Here is a 15,671-nt window from a genome sequence, read left to right on the forward strand (position 1 = left end):
ACCGAGGTGAGGTCACTCAGATCGAGGCCCGCTAGTAAAGGGTCATCCTCCCCCTGCGTAACCGGGGTCAGACCCAGGGCCTCGATCTCCTCGTAGATGGAGGGGAGATCGCCGTCCGCCACCCCGGGGCCCTCCCCGCCAACACCCGAAGCGACGCCCACCTCAGTCCTCGCGGAGGCTGCGGATGGCAAGCGGGCAAGGGGGGCTCCCTCGAGGGCTTCCTCAGGAAGGGACCCTGGAGGAGGGGCAGCATCACCGTCCGGTGCTGCCACGTCGCGCCCAGCCGGCACCACAAAACGGGCGTCGTCGGGGGGCAAGGCGGAAGGCTCGTCATCAGAGACCCCCTTCCTGCTCTTCCGGGGGGCCTCCGAATCCGAAAGATGTAATGGGACCGGAGCCTTCCGCTTGCCCCGCTTCCCCTGCACTAAGGACCAGCCCTCCATGGCATCATCCAGGGGCTGGCTAACAGGGGTCAGGTCTGGGGGCAAGGGCAGCGGCTTAGGGACTCGGGGAGGCAACGGAGGGGCAACAGGAACGAGGGAGGGGTCTCCCTGGGGCGGGCCCTCTCCCACGCTTGGCGTTATCTCCGCCGCACCCTCCTCCACAGCGGTGGACTGAGAAGGAGGAGGGGCAGCTTCAGGTGCTGGGCAGCTAGGGGCACTGGCGGTGACGGGGCCGGCGCCATACCGGGGCTCGGGGGTCCCGGACGCTCCTCCGTGCCGGGCCAAGGGGCAGTCCCTCCGGACGTGCCCCATCGCCCGGCAGAGGTAGCACCGGGCCTCCCCCGTTGAATAATGCACCCGGTAGCGGGCTCCCTGGTAGGGGACCACAAAGGACCCCTCGAGCGCCTCTCCGTCACGTGCCGCCGGCGGCAGTTGAAGCTGCACTTGCCGGCGGAACGAGAGGACGTGACGGAGGGCGGGGTCCTTGCAGCCCAACGGGAGAGGGCTGATGACAGAAATAGGGTGCCCCAGGGCAGAAAGGGCGGGCAGCAGGGCGGCATTGGGCAGGAAGGGAGGGACGGAGGTCAGGACCAAGCGGACCCCCAGGTCTTCCAAGGGCTCCAGGGGCACAAACACGCCCCCCACTGCCAGACCCATCTCTACCGCTTCCTGGGCGGCGGCCTCCGACGCCAGGAAGAAGACCACCTTCCCGTACATTTTGGAGGCCGCCACGATGGCCGTGGGCCCCACTATCCTCGCCAACGCCCTCACATAGGTTTCGACGTGGGGCGAGGCGGGCACCAGGAGGCAACGGACGCCGTGCTTCCTAGTCAAGGTGGGAAAGGGGCCCTGGCCGCTAGAGATGGTAGTGGAAGCGGCAGGCGGAGGAGTAGCGGCAGGCGGGGGGGCCCCCGCCACCTGGGCATATGCCCTGGGGGCCGGGGGAGGGACACCTGCGGAGCTGGTAGAGGGAACAGCGGGGAGGGATGCCGCGGCCGGCACCGGGACCACGGCAGCGGGGGTAGTCCCCGCCATGGAGGGCCTGGTCTTTATAGCTGGGCCCTTACCCTTCTTCCCACCCCGACCTTTCCGACCGGCTGGGGGGGCTCCCTCCGAATCGGAAGGGGCGAAGGACGTGGCAGCAGCGGACGTCTCCCCGATACTCGCCGTTGCCGGTGCCCCAGCGGGGGCAGTGGCAGGTAAACCGGCAGCGGCGGTCAAGGTAGAGGCTTGTGGATTGGACACGGGGGATTCGGGAGGAGGGGCGGTGGGAGCATCGCGAGGGGTCTCCCCCGCCGCGTCCCCCGCCATAACGAGAGCGGGAAGGGGGACAAACAGCGAGGGGAGGGGAGGGAAAGGAGGCGACCACCCCTCCCCGCTAGGCTGCAGGCAGGGAGGAGGGTGCCAAAAGGGAAGGCTAAAGGGCGTGGGGCGCAAGCGCGGCCCCAGGGGCGGGAGGGTGGCAGGCCACCGACCCAGCGGGGAATCCCGGCTCCTCTAGTTGCACTAGGGGACCAGGGGGGCTAACAACATTGGGGGGGGGTGCAGTGAACAAGGGCAAACTCAAATGGGGGAAGGGCACAAGCGCATGGGAGGGGGCATGGGCGCACAAGGGGAGGGGCCAATCAGGGCTGGGGGATCACAGGGCCGGGGGGAAAATCAAACTAGGAACAGGGCAGTGGGACCACGGGGCTAGCTGCAGGGCTGGGGCAGGACAGTCAGGGCCACAGAGGAAATGGGCGGGGCAGACAAATGTGGCAAAGGAGAGGGGGTCAGGCCAAGGGGGTGGGGGTGGGGTGTGTGCCCACGGGCACTTGTGCAAAAAGTCAATGCAGCTGGCTGCTGCTGCAGGCCCAAATGGTGGAGGTGGGCGTGGCAAGCCAGGTGAGCAGCTCAGTCCCAGAGGCAGGAGAATGAGGCAGATGGAAAAACGCCAGCGGGGGTGGTGGAGGGGGCAACGACGGTGGTGGGGGCGAAGGGGGACACAGATGGACCGGGGGCAGGCTCCACGCCACACCCCCAGTGTCCCAAAAGACACAGTCCAAGCCCCCACCACAAGAGCACAGTCCGAAAAATACTCAGTCCTTAGGTGCCCCCTCCACGGTGGCCTTCAGAGTCTCGACGAGGTCCTCCAGCAGCAGCAGGCAGCACTCTCCTTCTCCTCGGGGCTCCAGCAGCTCCCCAGCAGCTCCAGCAGCTCCAGGTGGTGGTCTGGTGGCTAGGCAGGAGGGACCCCGCCCAGAAGATGGTGGTGGTGGCTTCCTCAGCAACAAGGCCTGGAGCTGGGGTCCCTCACTCCCCTCCTCTGGGGAGCGGGCCAGCAGCCCCCCCCCCCCAAAGGGGCTGTGGGTGGAGCAACAGCAGCAACTGGGTGGTGGGGGGGAAATCTACTAGCCAGCCAGCAAGCAGATAGCAGAAAAAGGGGGTGGGTGGTGGTGTCTAGCCCAGCCAGGGGAGCAGCTGGAGCCAGAGCAGTAGCAGCAGTGAGGGCCCAGCAGGAACAGCAACTGCAGCAGCAGCCCTCTCCCTCCTACCCTCTACAGCAGAGGAGCAGAAAGGAGGTCTTCTGGCCACTGGAGAAAGAGCTTTCTGTTCCCTGAGTGACCAGAGCAGGGGCTGCACCAGAGTAATCAGGAACCTGATAGAATCAATTAAGGCAGACAGGCTGATTAGAACACCTGCAGCCAATCAAGGCAGGCTAATCAGGGCACCTGGGTTTAAAAAAGAGCTCACTTCAGTTTGTGGTGTGTGTGTGAGGTGCTGGGAGCTGGGAGCAAGAGGTGCAAGGAAGTGAGAGGGTGTGCTGCTGGAGGACTGAGGAGTACAAGTGTTATCAGACACCAGGAGGAAGGACCTGTGGTGAGGATAAAGAAGGTGTTGGGAGGAGGTCATGGGGAAGTAGCCCAGGGAGTTGTAGCTGTCATGCAGCTGTTACAGGAGGCACTATAGACAGCTGCAATCCGCAGGGCCACCCAGAGGATTCAGGGGGCCTGGGGCAAAGCAAATTTGGGGGCCCCTTCCATAAAAAAAATTGCAATACTATATTCTTGTGGGGGCCTCTGCAGGGCCTGGTGCAAATTGCCCCACTTGCTCCCCTGCCACAGGTGGCCCTGGGAAAAATAAACCTTGTGCATCATGGCACAAACCCAGTTTTGAGAACTTCTTTACAAGGTATCACTGGTTCTCAGTATCAGCTAATGCTAAAAGGCACTAAAGCTCATTAAAAGGGTTGGAAAAATATTTTCTGTCAAAACTTTTTCTGGATTGAAAACTAGGGGTTTTTAAAAAGCAGAAAAAAATCACGGACAATATCTGCTTTCCTTCAAAATTTGTTGTGTGTGTGTGTGTTTTTTTTTTTTTTTTTTTTTTTTTAATTGAAAAGCTGAAATTAGTCTGCCAAAACCTGAATATGGTTTGGGGTTTCAGAAGTGTGTGGCCAAATATTTGCTGCTTGCTGTGTTTGATTGTTTAAAGAAACAATAAAAAAATTCTGCTTAAAAAAAATCCAAAATTTCGTAACCACCTCAGCTTGTGACCAGACGCCTGAGCCCGTCCAGTCAGAGATTTTTCCAGGTTTCTGATACTCTGCTGGCTTCCTTGATTCATATCTGTCTCCATAACTTTGGGTTCATTTAGGTTAGAACATAAGAACAGCCATACTGGGTCAAACCAAAGGTCCATCCAGCCCAGTATCCTGTCGGCCGACAATGGCCAATGCCAAGTGCCCCAGAGGGTGTGAACCTAACAGGTAATGATCAAGTGATCTCTCTCCTGCCATCCATCTCCACCCTCTGACAAACAGAGGCTAGGGACACCATTCCTTACCCATCCTGGCTAATAGCCATTAATGGACTTAACCACCATGCATTTATCTGTTTCTTAGAGACTGGCTCCATGGGGTCCCTCACAAACTGGAGATGGTTCCTGTGGGTTTGTCTTTAGTATAGCTTATGTACATACTCCATGAACTGAGCATTTGAGCTTGTTCCAGAATCTGGGATGAGCCTATGTTGTGAAAACTGAAATGCTCAAAATAGCACATGCATGTGAATGGACACAGGGTGCTAAAATTAAATTAACCCAGGGGTTCTCAAACTGGGGGTCAGGACCCCTCGGGGGTCATGAGGTTATTAGTGGGGGTCATGAGCTGTCAGCCTCCACCTCAAACTCCGCTTTGCCGCCAGCATTTATAATAGTGTTAAATATATAAAAGTGTTTTTAATTTATAAGGGGTGGGGGTGTCACAGAGGTTTGCTATGTGAAAGGGGTCACCAGTATAAAAGTTTGAGAACGACTGAATTAACCCCTCTGGAGCCTCATGGAATGCAGAGGAAGGGGGGGGGGTTCCCTTGGTAGGGTTAGGAAGGATATTGTTCTCATGTGATCCCTCCCCCAATGGCTAATTTTAAATGAAGCTACCCTCCCCGACATGAATCTCCCTATGGCACTGAAATTAAATACAGACTATAATTTGGCATTTGAGAAGTGAAAGGGATGGGAGCCCTAATGGAGAAGCTAACAGCTTGGCTCTTCTACAAGCCTCAAACTGCTGAATGAGCTTTAGGGTAGGGAAGGCTGTGCCTCCCAAACAGCCTGGCCCTGCCCCCATCCGACCCCCACCCACTTCCTGCCCCCTGACTGCTCCCCTCAGAATCCCCGACCCATCCTGCTCCTTGTCCCCTCACTGTCCCCCAGAGACCTGCCCCCCAACGACCACCCCGGGACCCCACCCCTGTTCTCTGTCCCCTGACTGCCCCGACCCCTATCCACCCACTCGCTGAGTCCTGACAGACCCCCAGAATGCCCACGAACCAACCCCCCCTTCCCTGTCCCCTGACCGCCCCCCAACCTCTGCTCCCTCCTTGTCCCCTGGGACTCCCTGCCCCTTAACCAACCCCCCCGACCCCTTACCCTCGGCTCCCCCCCCCTCACCCAGAGCCTCAGTGCATCCAGCAGCGTCCCTCAACAGTGGCAGTGTGGCTCTGGCGGGGCCCCTGAGCTCCGTCCTGCTCAGAGCCGCGTGGTGAGGGGGCAGGGCTGCGAGCTCCAAGCCGAGCGGAGGGAGCTCAGGCCACATTGGAGCTCGCAGCCCTGCCCCTTTACCACACGGCTCTGAGTGGGGCGGAGCTCAGGGGCCCCGCTGGAGCCATGCTGCAGCACTGTTCAGGGACGCTGCTGGGTGCACTGAGGCTCGGGGAGAGGGGTGGAGGCGGGGTCGGGCTGGGGAGGGAGCCTCAGCCATTCTTGTGGGGGCCCCGGTGGAGCCCAGGGCCTGGGGCAAATTGCCCCACTTGCCCCCCCCCCCCCCTCTGGGCACCCCTGGGCTGGAACCCGGTTTATTGGGGGGGCCCGGGTTTCCCCCCCCCCCCCCCCCCGCAAACCTCCCAACTCCTGATCAGACACAGGAGGAGTTGACCCAGACTGTGGGTTCCACCAGAGAGGAAGATCACTGAGGTGCGCAAATCTGCCAATAAGCGCAGGACCCACCAAGGGAGAGGAGGAATTTTGTCACAATGTCTTCCTCCACATTCAGGGAGGGGGTGAATTTCATGAGCTTACCCAGCATAGTTTTCTGTGCAGTACAAGACAGTAAAATTTTGGGTTTGCACTCCAGAGGGGGTATGCACTTGAGTGCCAGGCAATTCCCTAACTGAGTCTTCCCATGAGGAGCTGATTTCAGTGTCTGTGTCTTTCTGCAGCTGGGTGCTGGAGGAGGCTTGAGGGCCTGGCTTGGCAGGACATGGTAAGGGAGCCCAGGCTGGTGGAACCCCAGTACATCAGGAGGCACCTCGGAGTGTGGAGGCGGTAACCTGTCACAGTGATTCAACTTCCAGGACAAGATCTCCTCCAGACCAGCTCCGTGTGGAAGAGAACAGGGCTAACATGGTACTGTATTGGATTTTTCACCTTGAAGAAGAGCAACTAGTTTTTTTATACCCATTTTCTATATTCCCTAATGCAGCATTTAGATACTGTGGTGAAGGGCATAGAAGGACCTTAATAGAGAAAGGTACCTGTTTAATAATTTCTATAAACAACAAGCAACCATATACTTGCTGTTTGAATGAACTTTATTTTAGATTAAGGGAAAACAGCGAACAACAGTAACAGTGTCCTGGAGAAAGCACAGCTTATGTCTCCTCTGTAACAGGCTTCATCCATTCTGCATGACAAGATGGCAAAAAGGCCACTGCTGCAGAGATGGACTCCTGGGAACTGTAAATGTTCAGTACAGCAAAGTAAGAACAGTTGCTCATGTGAATTAAGATCTGGGCATATAGTCAGAGTCTAATCCAAGCACTGGCTAATTACTCGCCTAGGATCTTTGAATTGATTTGGGCCAAATAGTGCCTTGACCCTAGGAGGGGGCACAGCGGTGGTGCATAAAGACCCATGTGGTGATGGTCTGTGTAAGGGCTTGGTGGAATTGCAGTCCTTATGACTAGGGGCTACTTTGTGCTTATTACCTGGGGACACATGGCACCCCCAAAGGAGTTTGCCTAGCCAGGCACACCAGCCTATGAAGCTACATGCTTGTGCTGTGGGTAACAGTCTGCATTCCATAAAGAGGTACGGCATTAGATGCACAGCACTATGGCCCCGTGTGCTCTGGGATGAACCCTGCCTCCTGCAGGAAAAATACCTTTGGATGCTCCTCTTGGAAGACACTATGAAGCCTTGCTCTCTCTGTGTCTTTCAGTTACTTACTGTGTGCAAAATGGGGCTGGGATTACTGACCTCCGTCACTCACTGGACCTGTGTGAGAGTTAATGGGTTAATATTTGTACAGCACTTTGAAAAAATAAAGTGCTAAGTATGCTGAAACTCCACTGAAGGTGACGGGTTTGCCTGGGATATGACTCAGGAGCAAGGCTTGGCTCAATAGCATGACAACTTTTTCCCTCCAGAGGCACTGCCACCAAAGGGTAGAATCCAGCCTCCAAAACTGAAGAGTGGGCATGCACAGTAAACTCCCCTAATCTCAAGTATCAGGGGGTAGCCATGTTAGTCTGCATCCATAAAAACACCAAGGAGCCTGGTGGCACCCTAAAGACTAACAGATTTATCTGGGCATAAACTTTCGGGGGTAAAAAACCCACTTCTTCAGATGCATGGAGTGAAAATTACTGATACAGGCATAAATATACTGGCACATGAAGAGAAGAGAGTTACCTTACAAGTGGAGAACCAGTGATAACAAGGCCAATTCAGTCAGGGTGGATGTGGTCCACTCCCAATAACTGATGAGCAGGTGTCAATACCAAGAAAGGGAAAACTGCTTTTGTAGTGAGCCAGCCACTCCGAGTCCCTATTCAAGCCCAAATTAATGGTGTTAAGTTTGCAAATGAATTGTAGTGCTGAAGTCTGTTTTTGAAGGTTTTTTTGGTAGAAGGATAGCTACTTTTAAATTTGTTGTTGAATGTCCAGGGAGATTGAAGTGTTCTCCTACTGGCTTTTGTATGTTACCATTCCTGGTGTTTGATTTGTGTCAATTTATCCTTTTACGTAGAGACTGTCCGGTTTGACCAATGTACATGGCAGAGGAGCATTGCTGGCACATGATGGCATATATCACATTAGTAGATGTGCGGGTGAATGAGCCCCTTATGGTGTGGTTCATGTGGTTGGGTCCTCTGATGGTGTTGCTAAAGTAGATATGGGGACAGAGTAGGCAACAGAGTTTGTTACAGTGATTGGTTCCTGGGTTAGAGTTTCTGTGGTGTGGTGTGTAGTTGCTGGTGAGTATTTGCTTCAGGTTGGGGGGCTGTCTGTAAGCGAGGACTGGCCTGCCTCCCAAGGTCTGTGAGAGTGAGGAATTGTTTTCCAGGATAGGTTGTAGATCACTGATGATGAGCTGGAGAGGTTTTAGCTGGGGACTGTATGTGATGGCCAGTGGTGTTCTGTTATTTTCCTTGTTGGGCCTGTCCTATAGTAGGTGACTTATGAGTACCCATCTCACTCTCTCAATCTGTTTCCTCACTTCCCCAGGTGGGTATTGTAGTTTTATAAGGTGTCGTTTTAAGAATGCTTGATAAAGATCTTGTAGGTGTTTGTCTCTGTCTGATGGATTGGAGCAAATTCGGTTGTATCTTAGGGCTTGGCTGTAGACAATGGATCATATGATGTGTCCTGGATGGAAGCTGGAGGCATGTAGGTAATACAGGAGCTGGGAGAAAAAGCCCATACTGAACCTCAAAAATTGGAACTGCTGCTTGGCTTCACTGTAGCAGCCCAAAAAATGTTCATGAGGATATGTGTATTTTAAAGGGGACCGAGCTGGCAGGCTTTACTCATCTCTGCTCAGTTGATTTCTGTGCTTTGAGTGCACTGTATTATGTAACATAAAAGTCTCTGAGGAAACGGAGGAACTAACAAGAGGAATCCTCCACGGCTGGAAAATCTCATATGGGATTTGTCTGTGACGTTCACAGGTAGAGCAGGCAAGAAAGAGATTTCCTAATAAACTCCTCCTCCGAGAGCGAGAGCTGATGTTTTTACTTAGCTCACATTTTTCAGACATGACAGTTCTTGACTAATTCCAGATGGGAGCTTTTAGTTGCTTCCCTAGAATGGGCTCTGGAGTTTCAAGTTCCTCTGTCGTTGGCACATGTTTTCAGAACTTGATCTGAGATCTTTAAGTGAAAATATGTATCAAACTTGTTTGGTCCTAAAAATATTCTTGCAATTATCTCCAGAGTTACCAGATGTTCCAGTTCTTCAGAGACTCTTAATTTGGATAGGACACCAGCAAAAATTCATGCTCAAATCAGCAAGATGCTGATGTGCAAGGAGACACAGTGCAGCCACCTTACAAGCACCCTGGTGACATGGACAGTCCCAGCTGACTGCCAGCCATTGAGACTCCCTAATACCAACACCATCCCCTGTCATTTGAACTCTTATTTCAGCCAGCTATGGACCAAATACACACTCTGGTTTCGTTTGGATTCTCTACAGCCAGGTTTGTGAGGTTTTTTTGACTCAGTTAACTGAGCAGTCCAATGCAGCTCAATTTATAAGGCAAATTGTATTAGCAGGAGTATGTGATGCCCATAATTGCAGGGCCGCCCAGAGGATTCAAGGGGCCTGGCGCAAAGCAGGGAAGCTGCGGCGCTTGTACTCACCCAGCGGTGGTCCGGGTCTTTGGTGGCATTTCAGTGGCGGGGGGCCCTTCAGTTGCTCCATGTCTCTGGCAGCACTGAAGGGCCCCCCCCCACCAAAATGCCACTGAAGACCTGGACCGCCACTGGGCTGGGGCTTGCGGGGCCCCTGAGGGGCCCGGGGCAAATTGACCCACTTGCACCCCCCCCCCCGGGTGGCCCTGCATAATTGTAGTGCCCCAACCCATATTTCTAACAATCAGAGAGGAACTAGTGTAAATTTCATGAGAACTGCTTGTTTAACCTTTTTCTCCTCCACTCCCGGTGTCCATTTTCAATCCCATGTCGTGTCAGATGGGAGATGGGGTGCTAGATAAATGGTCTGAGTTCTGCCTTGAATGGAAGCATGCTATCAACCCAGCTGGTAATAGTAACTGAATAGGGTCATAAGCCAAAAATCCTTCCTGTCCATATATTAATAACAATAAACATGATGGCTGAAACTTACCAGGCTCCAGCTCCAACAGTGCTTCCTGTTGTGTTGGTTCCATCGTGTGCTGCTAATTTGGGTCATCCCAAATAGCTTCTCCAAATATGGACCTAGGATGTGCTGCAGCTGCTCTGAAGGCACAGCCTCCCTGGTTACTGGCCTCAGCACCAGGGTCACTTCTTGCCCTTCATCCATCAAATGACTCTCCTCTGGCATTAGGGAGTTACAAAGATTCTGGCCCTGCTCAGCTGATAGTCATTCACCTGTGTGGGCTCAGGGTTTGCTACAGTGCCCAGCATCCAATCGAGTTTCTCATCAAAGAGAGAGGAAGACAAGGAGATCCAGAGGTGCCATTAGCATCCTTCACTTGGTGGTCTTGAGCCCCTTAATTCACTCTCTGCACTGACCTCCAAAGCCACCAGCTGCTCTGATATAATCTGGACATTGTGGTCAGTTTTTTTTTTCAAAAGTGACCTCTGAGTGTCTCACGTTGGGCACCTAAACACTGAGGCACATCAAATCAGAAGCCACTTCTCAAAATGTTATTCTTTAAAAGTAGTAAACCTGTTTGTCCTTTCTTTGCTTTCCTTTTCCTTTCTATTCAGTGTCACTTTGATGGGTCTGTACAAGCCATCATAACAACATGACTTCCAGCACAGAATAAAATGACTTTACATGGCAACATGCCTCTAGCGCAGCATTAATCTCACTCTACCTACTGCTGAGATGTTAATGTTACAATTAGCCAGTGGATGTTGTGATATCTTAACTTCCAGGATTCAGTGCACTTGTGACTCTGTATGGACGTTTTGTTGCCATAGACCAGCACTAGCTCCAAACTGCAAACCTCCTAGTTCAGGCATTAGCTGGGACCTTTCTGAAGTAGGAGCTCTGCAGCTGTGGGAGCTAGTGCAGTGAGATTTTCTGTTTGGATAAACAAAGCCTTCCTGAGTAGAAATAATGTTGTCAGCAGGTAAATATCAAACTGTATCAGCAAAGAATATTTGATGGAGTCATTGGAAAAAAATCTAATAAACTTAAATTCAGTGGGGACTCACATGTTCAAATAAATAAAATAAATAGAACCCCAGGGTGGAAAGTACTGGAGCCTGTTCCTGTGAGGACAGTGCACGTCCAACATGGAGTATCTAAGTGGAATTAAAGGTGTTCAGATCATGCAGTGTCTGGGTCTTTGATGAAATATGGTGTGAAAACCACTGCTCTCTGCTGGATGTGTTGTTAAAGCTATTCACACATTTAAGCCGGTTGCCCCCAGAGTATGTTGTGCCTACTACATGCAGGCTGACATAGAGTTCATCTACACAGCAAGCAGAAACCTGCAGCATCAAGTCTCAGAGCCTGGGTCTGCAGATTTAAGCTCACAGGGCTTGTTACGGCATGAAAATTAGCAGAATAGACATTCAGGCTTGGACTGGAGCTCAGGCTCTGAAGCTTAGGGAAGGGGGAGGGCTTCACAGCCTGAGCTTGAATCTCTACACTGCTGTTTTTTAGTGCCATACCACGAGCCCAAATCTGGGTCTGTAGATCTAGGCTCTGAGACTCGCTGCCACTTGCTTGCCACATCAATGTAAGCAAAGAGAAAATACATACAACTAACTAGAACTGTGTCCCGAAGGGCAATTCCATTTTGTGGAGGATTTTGAGATTTCAACATTGGTTTTTGTTTAGATTTGGAGCAAAATTCAGAAAAAACAGTTGCTTTGAGGTTAATGTCCAAATGTTTTGTTTCTATTACAACTTTTTATTATATTGTCATATAATACAAAATATTTTTCAAAACAGTAATTTCAAAATTTTGATTAAATTGACACAATTTTGTGAAGTGTTTCAATTTTGGAGGAACTGCATTTTTCCAATGGAAAATGGTTCTGATGCAGATTTTTTGTCCAGCTCTGATACTAACCCCTAAATAAGGGCTTGATCCTAGAGCCGTGTGCGCCTACAACACCCATTGAATTAATTGACACCAGGGCTGAGTTAGGCACATCACAATGCAGCCCCCCCTGCATGGCTCTGCTCATAGCCATTTTCTGTGGTCCTATCCTCTACCTGGAGTAAAAGTGGTAGGAGATCTTAACAGACGGTGGCATGGGGCCTTTTATCGTCCTGCCCAAGAATGGCAGCAGCATTTTCTACCCCTGACAGGTAGGGGGCCGATTACCTTTCTCTGAGCTGGGTTTCATACTGTCTTCAGACTCAGGCAGTCACCACTGAATTGGTTACAGTCAGGTCACATGTTCAAGCTTTCCTTTGCAACTTACTTCAAAAAATTGAAAGCTGTAATCACAGGACTCTAGGACAGTGGTGGGCATCCTATGGCTCGTCAGGGTAATTTGCTGGCAGGCCGTGAGACAGTTTGTTTACATTGACTGTCCACAGGCATGGCTGCCCACAGCTCCCAGTGGCTGCGGTTCGCCGTTCCTGGCCAATGGAAGCTGCAGGAAGCAGGGTGGGTCACAGGGACGTGCTGGCTGCCACTTCCACAGCTCCAATTGGCTGGGAATGGTGAATCATGGCCACTGGGAGGTGCAGGCAACCTGCGGACAGTGAATGTAAACAAACTGTCTCGTGGTCCACTAGCGGATTACCTTGATGGGCCACATGCGGCCCGCAGGCCACAGATTGCCCACCACTGCTCTAGGAGATGAGCTGTAGCATAAGCCTATAACATATGTGACTCAGTCTGGCCCTCATAGAAGTCCTGCATGCAAAAAGCTTCTAAGACCAAGATCATAGCCTCATATTTAGTTGATATGATAATGTGCCGTGAGCTAAATTTTGCTCTGTCACGCAGTGGAATTTCACTAAAATCAACAAAGTTACGGTAAGTCCAAAGACAACATTAATCCTGTGTTTTGAGAGAAAATGGTTCTGAGTGCTAGGCCTGTCCCGCATTTGTTTGTTCCAGCCCTTTCTGCATTTGTTTTAGCTTGTATCTGTGGTGTTTGTTGTTTGACTGGAAGGAATAATTGCATTTGTTTTTCTAAATGTTAGAACATAAGAACAGCCATACTGGGTCAGACCAAAGGTCCATCCAGCCCAGTATCCTGTCTACTAACAGTGGTCAACGCCAGGTGCCCCAGAGGGAGTGAACCTAACAGGTAATGATCAAAAGATCTCTCTCCTGCCATCCATCTCTACGCTCTGACAAACAGAGGCTAGGGACACCATTCCTTACCCATGTTTAGTTATATGGATACACCCAGACTAAACAATCAGACATAAAAGTGAAACACTATTATAGTTTAATGTCATTCCTGATACAGTGTAAAATAAAACAATATGCTTTAAAATTTGTATTTCATTTTTTCCAATATCTTATCTATGTTAGAGAAGAGAAAAAAGGAGAGGAGGAAAGGGAATGGGAAAAGGACAAAGTAACATATATAATTTAATATAGTATCCAAGTAATAGCAAATTATGATAGGCCCTGTGTGTGTGTGTGTGTGTGTGTGTGTATAAACTTGTAATATAATTTATATGTATAAGTAATACATAGAAAACATCAGCTTTAAGCAGGACTACAAGATGTAAGTATAATAATAGCATCAAAGTGAGCAACCAACGTATTGGATTGTTACCCAGAAAAATGGATTTTTGGGACACCGTTCCACTAACCTGCCTCTCACCCCCTTAGTCTGTTCTTCCTGAGGTAAAAGTTTCCAAGGTTGTTAAGGACACACTAAAGGACATGGATATAACCTTCCAATAAAGTGATTGACACAGGCAGTATTCTTTCCAAAACAAAGGATCTTTTTATTAAAGTAACTAATAATCCCTACTACAATATGATCTAAAAATCCTAAACAAGGCACAAAATCCCTGAGACTCCAATCCCTTATTGCAAGTTAAAGAGGGTTCAAACTACAATAGCATATAGTTTAAATGATTCTAAGTGATGCGATTTGTTACAGGATCGTCATACACACTATGTGTATGTTATGCCATCATTTTAAAGCAGAACATCCCATTGACTTGAAATCAATAGGGAGCTCCACTCAAAACTTGATGGCATAATATGTCTCCCATCTAAGTACAATTGATGTATCTTGTACACAGATTAAATATCTCCTTGCTAATAGAAGAAAATATTTCTAAGAAAGTGAGACACTGTGGTTCCCTTTATAAAGTGCAATATTCTGCATACCTAATAGGAATTAACATGATAGGATGAAGCCAAATATTAACTCACAAGGAAAGCTTATAGTATGTGCAGTTAGCTGTAGCTGTCTCCCAATTTTATCTATCCACAATTAGTCTAATGTTCTGTCACAGACCAGTGGCCAGTATCTCAGACAATGGAGAAAGGTACAAGAGACCCTGTGGTAGGCAGTGACGGGGTAACCTACCTAACCCCCAACAGCAAGAGGTTGGCTTACACGCGATCCATGAAGGTTTTCACATATGAAGATATTATAACCTCCTGAACATTCATGATACCCCCAAGAATACAGCAATTTGAATGCTAGGGTGAGTCGTGAGGCCTCCTATACCTCAGATACATGTGTCATCTCTAGTGTACTGTCATAACTTTACATACAGTGGGGTTGCATGAGGCATCAGGGAGGCTGGAGTTCAGCCTCGTATGTGCATCAGCAAGCAGGTGCTACCCTGTGTGATAAGGCTGTAGAACCAGGCACAGATGATTCAACTGATCTGCACAGCAGATGTGGTGTTCTAGCTCTTGTTCTTGTTTAATCTGCTTAGCTGTGTTAGTGGTGATTCTTCATGAGTGCCTCAATTCTTGGGACTATGGCATATTTACAAAGAGTAACCCAGCCCCAGTGGTGACAGAGAGAACTTAACTGCCTTGGTCCACCTTATAAATGCATAATTGAAATTAACTTGACATAAAACTAAGTAAAAAAATAATTATGAAAACCCATTATCTTCTCAGTGCAAGGCACAAAGTGTTGAATTCTGGATTGCTGTGCAAAGCCTGAATAATATTCCTTGTGCACTGAGTTGGGGGGGGATGATGGATTCTTCCACCCCCCAGGGTGTGAATTGTTAGTACAGCCAAAACTACATACTCTCCAAAAGCATCTGTGGCTGCTATGTTTCTCTCCCCTATGCAAACAGCAGAGTATTGACCAATGGATAATGTGTTGTGACTGGCTGTACACCTCACTGATGCAGAGAGAGAGACATTGGGTAGCACTTTTTAGTGGCATGCCTGGACTTTGGAGGTTCCCTTGCATGGCTGCTTCCCGTGCATTGAGTCCTCAGCTGTTCACTGCATTCATGGCTCTCTTTGTCTGTGTGGAAAGCATTCCCCCCCCATCCAAACACAGTCAGAAACTTAGTGCTTAGCTGGCTGAGCATGCTTAAATGCTTTCTAATATTTGTTTTCTTTCTAATGGATTCTGGGCTGTGCCAAGGATAAGAGGCTTTTGTGATATTCATTATCTCCACCTCAAAATCCATTTGATTCATGTACAGGCTCTTCCTGCAGCAACTGCATCTCCCTTCTTTTCAGCCATTATGGACGGGGCAATATTTACAGAAGGCTTGTCAGCAATAGTATCCTACAAATGGCTTTAGGATATGTAATGCAACTGATTTGAATGTCAAGGGGTTTATTTTCCTCTCTCTGGGCACGTGCAATCTTTATTG

Source organism: Mauremys reevesii, linkage group 1 (genome assembly GCF_016161935.1).
Source record: "Mauremys reevesii isolate NIE-2019 linkage group 1, ASM1616193v1, whole genome shotgun sequence".
Lineage (NCBI taxonomy): Eukaryota > Metazoa > Chordata > Testudines > Geoemydidae > Mauremys > Mauremys reevesii.